This window comes from Vombatus ursinus, unplaced genomic scaffold, assembly GCF_900497805.2.
Source record: "Vombatus ursinus unplaced genomic scaffold, bare-nosed wombat genome assembly UNPS02014807.1, whole genome shotgun sequence".
Taxonomy (NCBI): Eukaryota; Metazoa; Chordata; class Mammalia; order Diprotodontia; family Vombatidae; genus Vombatus; species Vombatus ursinus.
Window position 1 is genome coordinate 33,802,195 of NW_020954585.1, and position 12,436 is coordinate 33,814,630.

The 12,436-nt window shown below is 35.8% G+C and overlaps 1 protein-coding gene across 3 annotated transcripts in view; it reads left to right on the forward strand.

Moving 5' to 3' along the window:
- Window positions 1-12,436, forward strand: part of SNX24 (sorting nexin 24) — a 237,203-nt gene that overhangs the window by 120,165 nt on the left and 104,602 nt on the right. The gene's annotated exons all lie outside the window — the stretch shown is intronic.

Consider the following 12,436-nt stretch of genomic DNA (forward strand, 5'->3'; position numbering starts at 1 on the left):
TAGACTGAATCTTAAGGCAAAACTGAATATGGATCAATGTAAAGTCTTGCACCTGTATTTTATAAAAAAAAATCAAATTCAGGTATAAGATAGGAGAACTATGAGATAATCATTGGTCTGAAAAAGATTTTGGGGATTTTAATAGACTGAAAATCACTGTGTTCCAAGAATGTAAGATGGCAGCCAAAACTTATCCAATCTTGGAATTGGATCCAAGCATTGGGATGTTACTGTGGTCCTTTACAGTTAGACAAATGAAGCTCAGAGAAGCTAAAGGACTTGTCTACACTCACACATTTACTATATATGAGAACCAGGACTGGAATCAACTGAATTGATTCCAAAAGCCAGTGTTGTTACCACAATATGATTGCTATTTTTTCCAGTGGCAATCTTATTATGGTCAAAATATCAGGTTTAATGTGGTTTATACACTTTAGAAAATATCAAGGTTTTATAAGCTCTTAGCAATAGTATTTACATTTTTGTTTTTCCTCTGCCCAAACCAAATGTCTTATTACCAAGGAAATGTTACGGAGAAAGAAAACAACGACAAAAATCTGTCTAAATGGTCTATATTTTTGCAAAACAACACATTTTCTTAAATTCATTATTCTTCTGCTAAAACCCAAGTACAAATTAAGTGATTGTGATATATCATACATCTGGAGAAGTTTCTTTGGGGCAAAAGACATCAATATAGAAATTTCTCAGAGCAGCCTCTTCCCCCCCCCCCCCCCAGTGTCACTATTTAAATCAAGGATTTGAAAATGCTGATTCTAAATAAAGTGTAATAGTGATTCTCATGGAAGTATTTTCTATTTAGACATCAATCAATAAACATTAACTGCCACAGGCACAGTGCTAAGAGCTAGGCATACAAAAAGAGGCAAAAGATGGTCCCTGTTCTTAAGAAGGTTACTATCTGTTGGGAGAAACAACATGCAAACACATATAGACCAACAAGCTATATGCAGGATAAATAGGAAATAACAGAGGGAAGGCATTAGGATGGGTTGGGGAGGGCCGCCAGTACAAGATGGGATTTTCATTCGGTCATAAGAAACTAGGGAAATTGGTAGGCAGAGCAGTGGAGGGGGAGCATTGGAAGCATAGAGGGCAGCCTGAGAAAATATCCAGAGCCTGGAGTATCTTGTTGTGGAGCAGCCAAAAGACCAGTGTCCCTGGATTAAAGAGTCCCGTGTCCAGGAGTAAAATTTAAGAAGACTGGAAAGGTGGGCGGGGGGTTGGTTATGAAGGAATTTTAATGCCAAACAGAATATTTTGTTTTTGATCCTGGAGCAATAGAAAGCCACTGGAGTTTAGAGTGGGGGAAAGCAGTTGATATAATCCAACCTTGACTTCAGGAAAATCACTTCGGTGGTTGAATGGAGGATCATTTGGAGTGGAGAGAGACGAGGCAGGCAAATCCCTGAGAAAGCTATTAGTGTGAGGCAATGAGGGCCTGCACTGAAGTGGTGGCAGTGTCAGAGCAGAAAAGGGGGTGTTACTGGAGAGATGTTGCAAAGGTGAAACCAACAGGCCTTGACAACAGATTGAATATGAGGGTCAGAGATAGTGAGGAGTCAAAGATGAGTCCTGGGTTGTGAGCCTCAAGGGACTGGGTCACTGGGAGAATGGTGTGTTGCCCTTTACAGTAATAAGGAAAGGGTAGGGGAGGGAGAAGGTTTAGAGGGAAAGATAAGTTTAGGAGTTTTATTTTGGACACATTAAGTTTAAAATTTCTGCTAGGCATCCAGTTTGAGTTGTCTGAAAGGCATTTAGAGATGTAAGATTGACATATGTAGACAGATATTTTAATCTTTTTTACGCTGTGCCATATTTGGATTTACCATAGGTGGTACCTGGTTTATTAATAAAACTTGGTTATAAACTGTACTAGATAAACTCAGTATTCAAATAGGTTTGAGCCAGATACATTTGGACACATTTAAAATAGCATATTAAGTAAATTATTTTAAAACTCAAAGCAAAAAAAAAATAGTGTCATTAGTCTTTGATTTTACCGTTGTGCCTAAGTAGTCTTTGAATATTTGAAAGACCCCTTCTGATTTAGGTGTTCTTCAGGAGCTTCTGTTTCCTAAAATTTTGTCATTGTATAGCCACCTTGGTGATGAATCTCTGAGATTAGTTGGTCCTGAGATGACAAAGTTAGTCACCAGGCTCGTACTTGAAGCCTGTCCTGCTTGATAGTACTTGTTAAAGTTTATGTTCCCTTAAGACAGCTGCTGAGAACCCAGGCTTACTTTAGTGCTGTAGTAAGGCATTGGAGTTAGACTTCTGATTAGTAAATAATAATATTTTAAAAATCTATTTTCAAACATTTTGAGTAAGTAAAATATATTTGAAATTTCAGTGCTTCTTAGGCTAAATATGAGCAATGGGTAAATATTTTTATGTACACAATTAAATTCAAGAAACATTCAAGTGTTTACTCTGTACTAGGGAGAGTCAAAAGAGTACTAGGCCTGGACTCAGAAGGGCTCATCTCCCTGAGTTTAAATCTGGCTTCAGATACTTACTATCTGTGTGACTCTGGGCAGGTCACTTAACCCAGTTTGCCTCCCTTTTCCTCATCTTAAAGTGAGCTGGAAAAGGAAATGGCCAACTCCTCCAGTATCTTTGCCAAGAAAATCCAAAATGGAGTTACAAAGAATTGGACATGATTGAAACACTATTGAAAAACAACAGAATGTGCTCGGAGGGAAAAGTCCTTACCTATTCTATTGTACACAACAGTTTTATTTACACAGATAATAGGATAACCGTAAAGAAAATTAAAAAAGAAGAGAACACTTGAAGATTTTTCATAAATTACCTAAGCTGAACCTTTAAGAGGGAAGCAAGGATTTTGAGAGATAAAGAGGTAAAGAAGGAGTTAATTCCAAACAGGGGGGGCTCAAGAATAGCAAATAGATCAATTTGTCTGGAATACAGAGTTTGTGAAGAGTATTGATACAGAATAAGGCTGGAAGGCTAGATTCAACCCATCTTGTGAAAGACCTTGAGTCTCAGGTTTGGGAATTTGTATTTTGTTGTATAGGCCAGAAATTTTCAAACTTAGACTGTGCTCCCTTCTAAAGAGAGGTGTGAAACAATAGCCAAAATTATTAGATATTTTCTAGTACAGCTCCCCCACAAATACATCCACATTTTTCCACGAAAATAGAGTTCAGATCAAAGTTAGCAAAAGGAAGACCAACATAGTGACCTAGCTTCAACTGGTGGGGTTGGCAAAAGGGATGTATACATATACGTATATACACACACACACACACACACACACACACACACATACATACATTTATACATACATACATATATATGTGTATGTGTATATATATATATATGGTCACCTAAGTAGGATGACAAGATTCTTATTCCTTATCCTCCCTCACTTCCCCTTGCATAGTGTGGCTTTGCCTGTGGCTTCTTACACCTGCTATTTCCCCTCCTCCCTTTGGTGAAGGACAGGGTTACAAGGGAAAGGGTCAGGTTGTTTAGGGAGGGTAGATTATGTCACTTCTGCTCCTTGGTCCTTTTGGGTAACCCCCATCAGTCAGTCCTGTGGTGGTCATGGTCGGAGCCCTACCACCTCCTTTGAACATAGGGACCCATAGAGGTTCCTTAATGGAAAAATACTGGAGTGTTGCTGCACTAAAAGTCTTTTGCTACTGGCCTGCCATGTCTCAGCCCCAGGCCTCCCATTCCTCCAAATGTGAAATTCTCTTCAGGGCTAAGAAGTTGAGCTGGGCAGTACAGCTGTGCTGTTCAGCAAAAGCCCTGCACCAACCTACTTGTCAGAGGTAGGAACTTAGAACCCCTTGCCTGGGACCAGGTACCTCATGCATCTTAGCATAGAGGCTTAAGGATTCCTAGTGCTGACTTCTGCTTTCATGCTTCCCCCTTCTCTTTTGGGAGGCTGCATAGTACAGTAGAAGAGTGTTGAATTCAGAATCAAAGGAGCTAGTTCAGATGCTTTGAAACTCAGTTCCCTCAACTTTAAAATGAGGAACGTATTCAATGAGATGGACTTAGAAGAATCTTTTCTATCTCTAAATCTATGATTTAGTTGCCAAATCATGCCATATCTGCCTCCAAAATATCTATCTCAACATACTTATCTCTACTGACACAGCTGCCATTGTAGCTCAATCCCTCATCATTTTTCACCTAAATTAGCCCAACAGCCTCTTAATTGTTCTCCCTTTCCTCTAATTTCTGCCCATTCCAATCTATCCCACACTCTGCCACTAAAGTAATTTTTCTTAAGTGCACATCTGACCTTATCACTCCCTACACAATAAATTGTAATGGCATTTCTTTCTTTTTAAAAAAAAATTTTCCCCAATTATGTTTAAAAATAATTTCTGACATTTGTTGTTAAGTTTTAAATTCCAAATTCTATTCCTCCCTCCTTCTCCTTCCCCCTTACTGAGGTGGCAGGCAATCTGATATAGGTTATACATGTGTAATCATGTAAAATATTTCCATATTCGTCATCTTGTGAAAAAAAAACTCTCAAAACAGAAAAAGAAAGAGAGTGAAAAATAATATGCTTCAGTCTGTATTCAGATTCCATCAGTTCTTTCTTTGAAAACGGATAGCATTTTTTCATCATGAGTCCTTTGGAATTGTCTTGGATCATTGTATTACTGAGAATAGCTAAGTCATTTACAGTTGATCATTGTACAATATTGTTATTACTGTGTACAATGTTCTCTTAGTTCTGCTTACTTCACTCTGTATCAGTTCATGTAAGTCTTTCCATGTTTTTCTGAAGTCATCCTGCTCGTCATTTCTTATAGCACAATAATATTCCATTGCAATCATATACCATAACTTGTTCAGTCATTCCCCAATTGATGAACATCGCCTCAATGTCCAGTTCTTAGACACCACAAAAAGAGCTGCCATAAATATTTTAGTACAAATAGATCCCTTTCCCTCCTCCCCCTTTTTTTTTAATTAAAAGTCTTTGGGATATAGATATCACCTAGTAGTGATATCACTGGATCAAAGGGTTTGATATTACAGTATATGCCCTCTGGGCATAGTTCCAAATTGCTCTCCAGAATGACTGGATCAGTTCATAACTCCACCAACAGTTCACTAGTGTCCCAGTTCTCACATTTCCTTCAACATTTATCTTTAATGGCTTTTCTGTTACCTCCAAGATTAAATATAAACTCCTTTGTTTGGCTTTTAACACCCTTAACATGGCTTCAGTCCTTCTTTTCTGTCTCATTGGATATTACTCTACCCCTAGAATGACAAACTGATCTTTCTTTTCCTCACACATTACACTTCCTCTCTGTGCTTTTGATATGGCTGTTGAGACAGTTCCTGGAATATACTTCTTCCTCACTTCCACTTAATAGAATCCACTTTGTACATTAAGGCCTTCCTGACTCCCTTCCCTCCAACTTCTAGTACCTTCCCTTCCAAAATACTGTATGTTTAACTGTTATTATTTATATTTATTCTCTTTATGTATTTTTCTGTACATGCTTGTATATGAAGTTGTTTTTCTTGTTAGAATGTAAACTCTTTGAAGAGGGATGTTTCATTTTTTTTTTATCTCAAAGCCTAATGCAATACTTGGAACACTTAATAATGTTTATTTATTCATTGATGATCCTGTGATTCTATGACAGTGAATGCTGCAAAGCAATTATTCACATTTTTAATATTATCTTTATTGTGTTTAAGATTTGTTTTTGTTATTCTTAAAATGGAATGATTCTTGATTTTATTTGCATAAAATATAAGCTAAGAAAATTATTCACATAGATTATTACAGAGTGTAGGGATATGCAACAATTTTTCTGGGGGGTGGGGTATATTTCACTACATAAGGTTCGGAGGCCATTTCTGTCAGCAGTGGGAAACTACTGAAGGTTTTTCAGCAAGGGAGTGACATGGTAAGATCTATATATTTGGAAGGTTATTTTCACAGCTGTGTGGAAGATAGGAGATAGGAATGATTGCAAATGACCATTTAGGAAACTATTTAGCAATCTCTCCAAGAGGTGTTGACAGTGTGATCTAGGCTGGTGATTGTGTGGATGGCCATAGAGCAAATGAAAAATATGAGAGGTCTTATGGAAGTAAAATCTACAAAATTGGACATTTGATTGACTGGGGAAGATGAGAAAAGAGTGAAGAATGACTTTGAGTTTATGAACTTGGTTTCAGTCTGGTTAGATGGCAGTACCTTCAGGAGAAATATTGGAAGTTTGAAGGTATATATAAAGAGATCACTTTTAAACTTCTTGAATTTGAAATTCAAGAGATATCTAGGAATCATTTAATAATATATGACTGGATTTCAGGAGAACCATGGGGACTGGTTACATAGATTTGGAAGTAATTTGAATAGAGATTATTCTTGAGCCCATGGGAACTGATGAAATCCTCGAAAGAGTGAGAGAACATAGATAGGAGAACAGAACCCTTGGGAACACTCATGGTAAGGGACCAATAGATAGATGATAATCCATTAAAGAGACTTAGGAGTCCATTACACACCACTAGAGTCTCAATTCTTGAAGTAGGACAACAGTTTATTATGCCTTAAAATCCTCTAATAGGGTTTCATGCTAGTGAGGGGAGTTCCTTTCTTCTACACAGGTTGAGAGGGCCTTTTCCTATGAGTGCTCAATACTACTTAGGCCAGAAAAGAGAAGCTGTCCAAACTGGGCTTTCTACAACAAATAGGCACCATTCCCTAAATACTTATAAATGTCATTTCCCTTGTTGGAGTTGGACACTATGTTTTTGGTTTTTTTCCCTGTAGTATAAAATATTAGAAAGGGTACAGAAGATTTGCATCTCTCAAGTACACTTAGAAAAGGAATCAAATCCACGGTGGTTAAGACATTTAATTCTGGGTAATCTCAGCTAATCATATTTATGGACATATGATAACAGATCAGTAACAAAAATGTTGATTTGTTGGAGGTTATGAGCATTTTTTGTGAATATAAGAAAATGTAACTCATAATACTTTTATTGAGCACTAAAGGAGAAACACCTGTCATTGCTCTCACATTTCAAATTGTTGAGAGCTCAAAGTTAGTGTAATAAGAGAGCTGAATAATTTAAAAGCAGAATGCTATTTTAACCAATCAGTTGGCATGCATCTATAAAGTGGGTGGCGATATGCTTAACCTGAATTTTAAAGGAAACCAAGGATTCTAAGGGGTAGAGGTGAGGAGGGAGAGCATTCCAGCAATGAGGGACAGCCAGTAGATTGAGTACCTTGTAGGAGGAGCCACACGTTAGGGTAGTTATTGTTGTACCATCGATTATAAGAATGGGAGTAATATGTAAAGGGATTAGAAGGTTGAAGTCAGGTGTGAAGAAATTAAAATACTAAACAAGTTCATTATATTTGATCCACTGAAATTTATTGAGTACAGGAGTGACATGATCACAACTGATTTTTTCTTTGCTTCAATAACTTTTATCATACTTAGTATATACATTGTATCCCCTTCACTCTCATCCACATAATGTTTCTTGAAGGCCAAGATATTTCATTTTTATCTTTGTATTCTCAGTGTCTTGCACCTAGTAGGCAGTTAATAAATACTTGTTGAACTAGAAATTTACTTGCTTCACTTGAAGGGGGAGATACTTTTCTATAATGGTTTAGTAGATGGTCTTCTTAAATTATTATAATCAAAATTTTTATTATGTTTTAGCTGATCTGTTAATGAGTCTGTCTGAACTTACCTAGTCTAGTCTTTACATTTTAGTCCTTGCAATTGTCCTGTAGTCAGTCACTGGATCTGTATTCTAGGAGTACCTTTTTTAATGTAGAACAGTCAGCATGTGTTCTGCTGTCATTAACCCAGGTTATTGTTTGAAAATAAAGTTGTAGAGTAGAATTTCAATCAATCAAGAAATATTTATTAAGCTCCTGCTATGTGCCACATACTGTACTGAGCACTGGGGATACAAAAAGAGGCAAATGATAGTTTATGCCCTCAAAGAGCTTGTAATCTAATGGGGAAGACAACACGTAAACAAATATATGCATATACATACATATATAGAGATGCGCAAAGCAAGCTGTGTACAGGACAAATAGTAAATAATTAAAAGAGGGAAAGCACTGGAATTGAGGAATTAGGCTTCCAGTAGAAAGTGTGACTTTGGTTGGGATTTAAGTGGAAGATTACTCTGTTTACATAATCATTTCCGTATTAGTCATGCTGTGAAAGAAAACACAGACCAAAACAAAATAAAACAAACAAACAAAAAAAAAGAGAAATAAAAAAAAATTTTAAGAAAAGTGTGCTTCAGTCTGCATTCAGACTCCATCAGTTCTTTCTCTGGAGGTGGATAACATTTTTCATCTAAGTCCTTTGGAATTGTCTTGGATCATTGTTTTGCTGAGAATAGCTAGGTCATTCGCAGTTGGTCATCGTATGATATTACTGTCTGGTTTTGCTCACTTCACTTTGTATAAATTCATGTAAATCTTTCCAGGTTTTTCTGAAAGCATCCTGTTCATCAATAGCACAATAGTATTCCGTTACAATCATATACCATAACTTGTTCAGCCATTCCCCGGTTGATGGGTATCCCCTTAATTCTTTGCCACCACAAAAAGAGCTGCTATAAATATTTTTGTACCTAGAAGTCCTTTTTCTTTTTCTTCTTTTCTTGATCTCTTTGGAATACAGACCTAGTAGTGGTATTGCTAGGTTAAAGGGTACACACCATTTTATAGCCCTTTGGGCATAATTCCAAATGAAAGCAGTGTTGCTAATATTTTATTTAAAATCTTTGTGTCAATATTTATTAGAAATATTGGCCTCTAGCTTTCTTTGTCTGCTTTGTCTCTCCCTGATTTAGATATCAAGACCTCATTTGTATCATGCAGGTAGGATTTCTTCTTTTCCTACTTTTGTAAACAGTTTATTCAATATTATAATTAATTATTCTCTTAATCTTTGATAGAATTCACCTTTGGGGGGGATTCATTATGGATTGCTCAGTTGGTTTTTCTGTGATTGGATTATTTGAATTCTTTCTTCTGTTAACTGTGTTTTTATGTTTTTGTAATTTTAATCTATTTCATTTAAATGTCAGTTTTATTGGCTTTAGGTGGGCAAAATAATTTCCTTTCTTTTAAAATTAGGCTAGCTAATGTTTTGTTGATTTTGTTTTTTTCTTTAAAATTAACTTCTAGGTTTATTTATTTAGTGTTTTTTCTTTTTAATTTGTTCATTTTCTCCTTGATCTTCAAAATTTCTAGGTTGATGATAAATTGGAGAGGCTGGTTGACGGGTTTTTGTTTCTATATTTGAGTTGCAAACCCTATTTGTTGACTTGTTTTTTTTTTTCCTCTTAGTACTTGATTAAAGTGTTTAGAGATATAGATCCTCTCAGTTCATTTTCTCTTTGTGGTGGCAGCAGCTCCTGCCTGTCTTCCTTCTTTCTCTCCAACCCCCTCCCATATATGTTAGGCTAGTCTTTTCTTGAAAAGGTATTGAAACTCTCTTTGACATTTGATTAACTCAGGGGCAGTGTAGCTTCCTGGTCACCTAGGTACCAATACAATCAGGATATGAACAGATGGGGACTAGGGATACAACCAACACTGGAAAGCTATGCTCAGCTGAAACAGTGCTTTTTTCTAGATGAACCTTTTTCCCCCCAGCCCTGAATATCTTCCCACTGCTATGGATAAGTAAACCTCTTTTTTTAAAAAAACTGTTAGATGGATTATTAGTGGCTCATTTCATTCTACTTTCAGACCTAAACTATTAAGAGGTCTGCCTGACTGAAGCCCAACCAATTATAAGCTGAATTCTAAAAGTTATGTATCTTGTCTCATTATTATAATTTTCTTTAATTAAATTTTCTGTTGTTTCTATGATTTGTTCTTTGGCTCACATATTCTTTTGGATTAAATTATTTAGCTTCTAATTATTTTAATCTTTTCTTCAAAGATCTTTTATTAGACATAATTTTTATTGTGTTATGATCATTATAAGATTTAAAAAAAAACACCTGCTTTTCTATACTTGTTTTTGAGATTTTTATACTTTAACACATGGTGAATTTTTGTAAAGATACCATGCAGTTCTGAGATACATTCCAACTGAGTAATTACCAGAGGTCTATCATATCTAAGTTTTCCAAAATTCTATTCAGAACTTTAACTTCTTTCTTGTTTATCTTTTCCTCAGATTTGTCTAGGTCTGAGAAAAGTACATTGAGATCTGAAATATAATTGTACTATCAATTTATTTTTTAATTTTCCTTTAAGTATTTAGCATTAAATATTGATAGTAAGTCATTGTCTGTGGTGACTTTAAGCATAATATAGTTTCCCTGTTTACCTCTTCTGTTCAAAAGAAAAAACTCCTGCCTTGTTCAAGATCATGATTGCTAACATGCTTCTTTGAGTTGACCTAAATAAAGCCTAATAGATTTTACTCCAACCCCTTATTTTAACTTTTTGATTCTTTTTGTTTTAAGTGTGTTTACTGTAAAAAAAAATGTGCAAAACATCATTGAGTTCTGTTTTCTAATTTATTCTTAGAACTTTGTTTTATGGGTGAGTTGATCCCATTTACACTCAGTTATGATTGATCATTAATTATTTCCCTTAATCCTATTTCTTATACAGCTTGCTCTCTTTGCCCTTACCCTATTCTTGCCAAAGAAGAGTGTGGTGAGAGAGGAGTATACTTAACACTAGTGATCCATATTTGAAGCTTACTGCTTCAGTTTCACCACTCCTTTTTTTCTGCTCTCCTAGCTCAGTCTCCAAACACATATTCTTTCTCTTTCTTTCCTTTTATTCCATCCTTCCTGACTCATTCTCCAAAATAGGCATTTCTTTTTCTTGAGATTAATATCCTGAATCTACCTACCCTCTTAATTTCTCCCTTATAGTGGAAAGAGAGGCACATCAGAGATACTACATGTAGAGGCAGAAAGAAATTAAACACACTGTAGAATTAGGCAGGATTGAGGTCCTCATTACTTCTTCCTTGTACTATTGAAATAGCCCCCTAATTGTGCTGCTTGTCTTAAATTTCTACCCTTTCCAATCCATGTTACTCATAAATGTCAAAATGATATGCATAAGTGTAGGTTTTTGCCATGTCACTCCAGGCTCAGAAACTCCATGTTGCCTCTAGTTTCAAATACAAATTCCTTTGTTTGGCTTTTAAAGCCTTTCAGAGTCTAGGTCTGGCTTGCCTTTATATATTTTATGGTCCAACAAAATGACTTGTTGTCACATGCTGTTGCTCTTATGTAATATTACATTTTCCATCTCCATGCCATTATAAGTCTTTTAACATTCCTAGCTTCCTTCAGAGCTCAGTTCAAGTGACATCTACCATCCTTCACTCTTTTCACCTCCCCAAATTACTCTGTATTTGCTTTCTACTTATTTCGAATTTAATTTGTTGTTTATGTTTTGTTCTATTTATATGTTATTCCATTCTCAATTCTCATCTTTGACTTCTGCATACACTGATGACCACCCTTTCTTTCAAGAACCTAGATACTCTTATCTTTAGATTTTCATAACATGACTTCATCTTATGTATCCTCTTACATTTCTGGCTAGTCCTCAGTCTCCTTTGCTAGGAAAACTCTGTTCTGACACCTTTTCTCTATTTATACTTTCTATCATTTCTTTGCAGATTACTGACAGAGCAGTAGATACAATTTAAATCTCTCCTGATGAGTACCAGCTCCATATGACCAATTGCCTTTTTGAACATTTCAAACTGAATCTTCTGGAGACAATGTTAAAAAAAAAATCTTTTCCTCTGAAACACTTATTTGTATTGAATTTCCTGTTTCTGTGAAGCACTGCCATTCTTCTAGTCTCTCAAATTCATAGTCTTGGAATTCGTTCAGCTCTTTGCTAAATCTCTCCAAAAATATCCATTTAGTTTCCCAACTTTGCCATTTCTACCTCCATAACAACTCTTGCATTTGGTGATGATGCCACTAGTTACTAGACACTAACTACAAATTAATTAACTTTCTAAACCAAGTCTTTCAGAGAGAGATCCTTGGAAAGGAAAAAAAAAACCCAACAAAACAGTTACTGTGTGTTTTTTTCCTCCAGTGTATTTGATGTTTATAAAGAGCAACCAAGACACTTTATGATGGAACGCTTGGTTTGTAACAGTGAAGACATTTCATGACAAACCCTGTCAAAAGTATTTCATCCCTAGCCTTTAATAAACAAAAGTTACTTTTATAAGTAGCATAGAGGTTGGAGCTTTACTGATTCTTCAGTCCTTTTCTACTGTCCCCCCACCCCGCCTCAGAAGTTTCCTAACAAACTTGGTAATTAAGGTGGTATGGTAATTCTAGTGGTGAATCTACTAGTAACTGGACACAGACCAAAATTTTGTTTATTTCA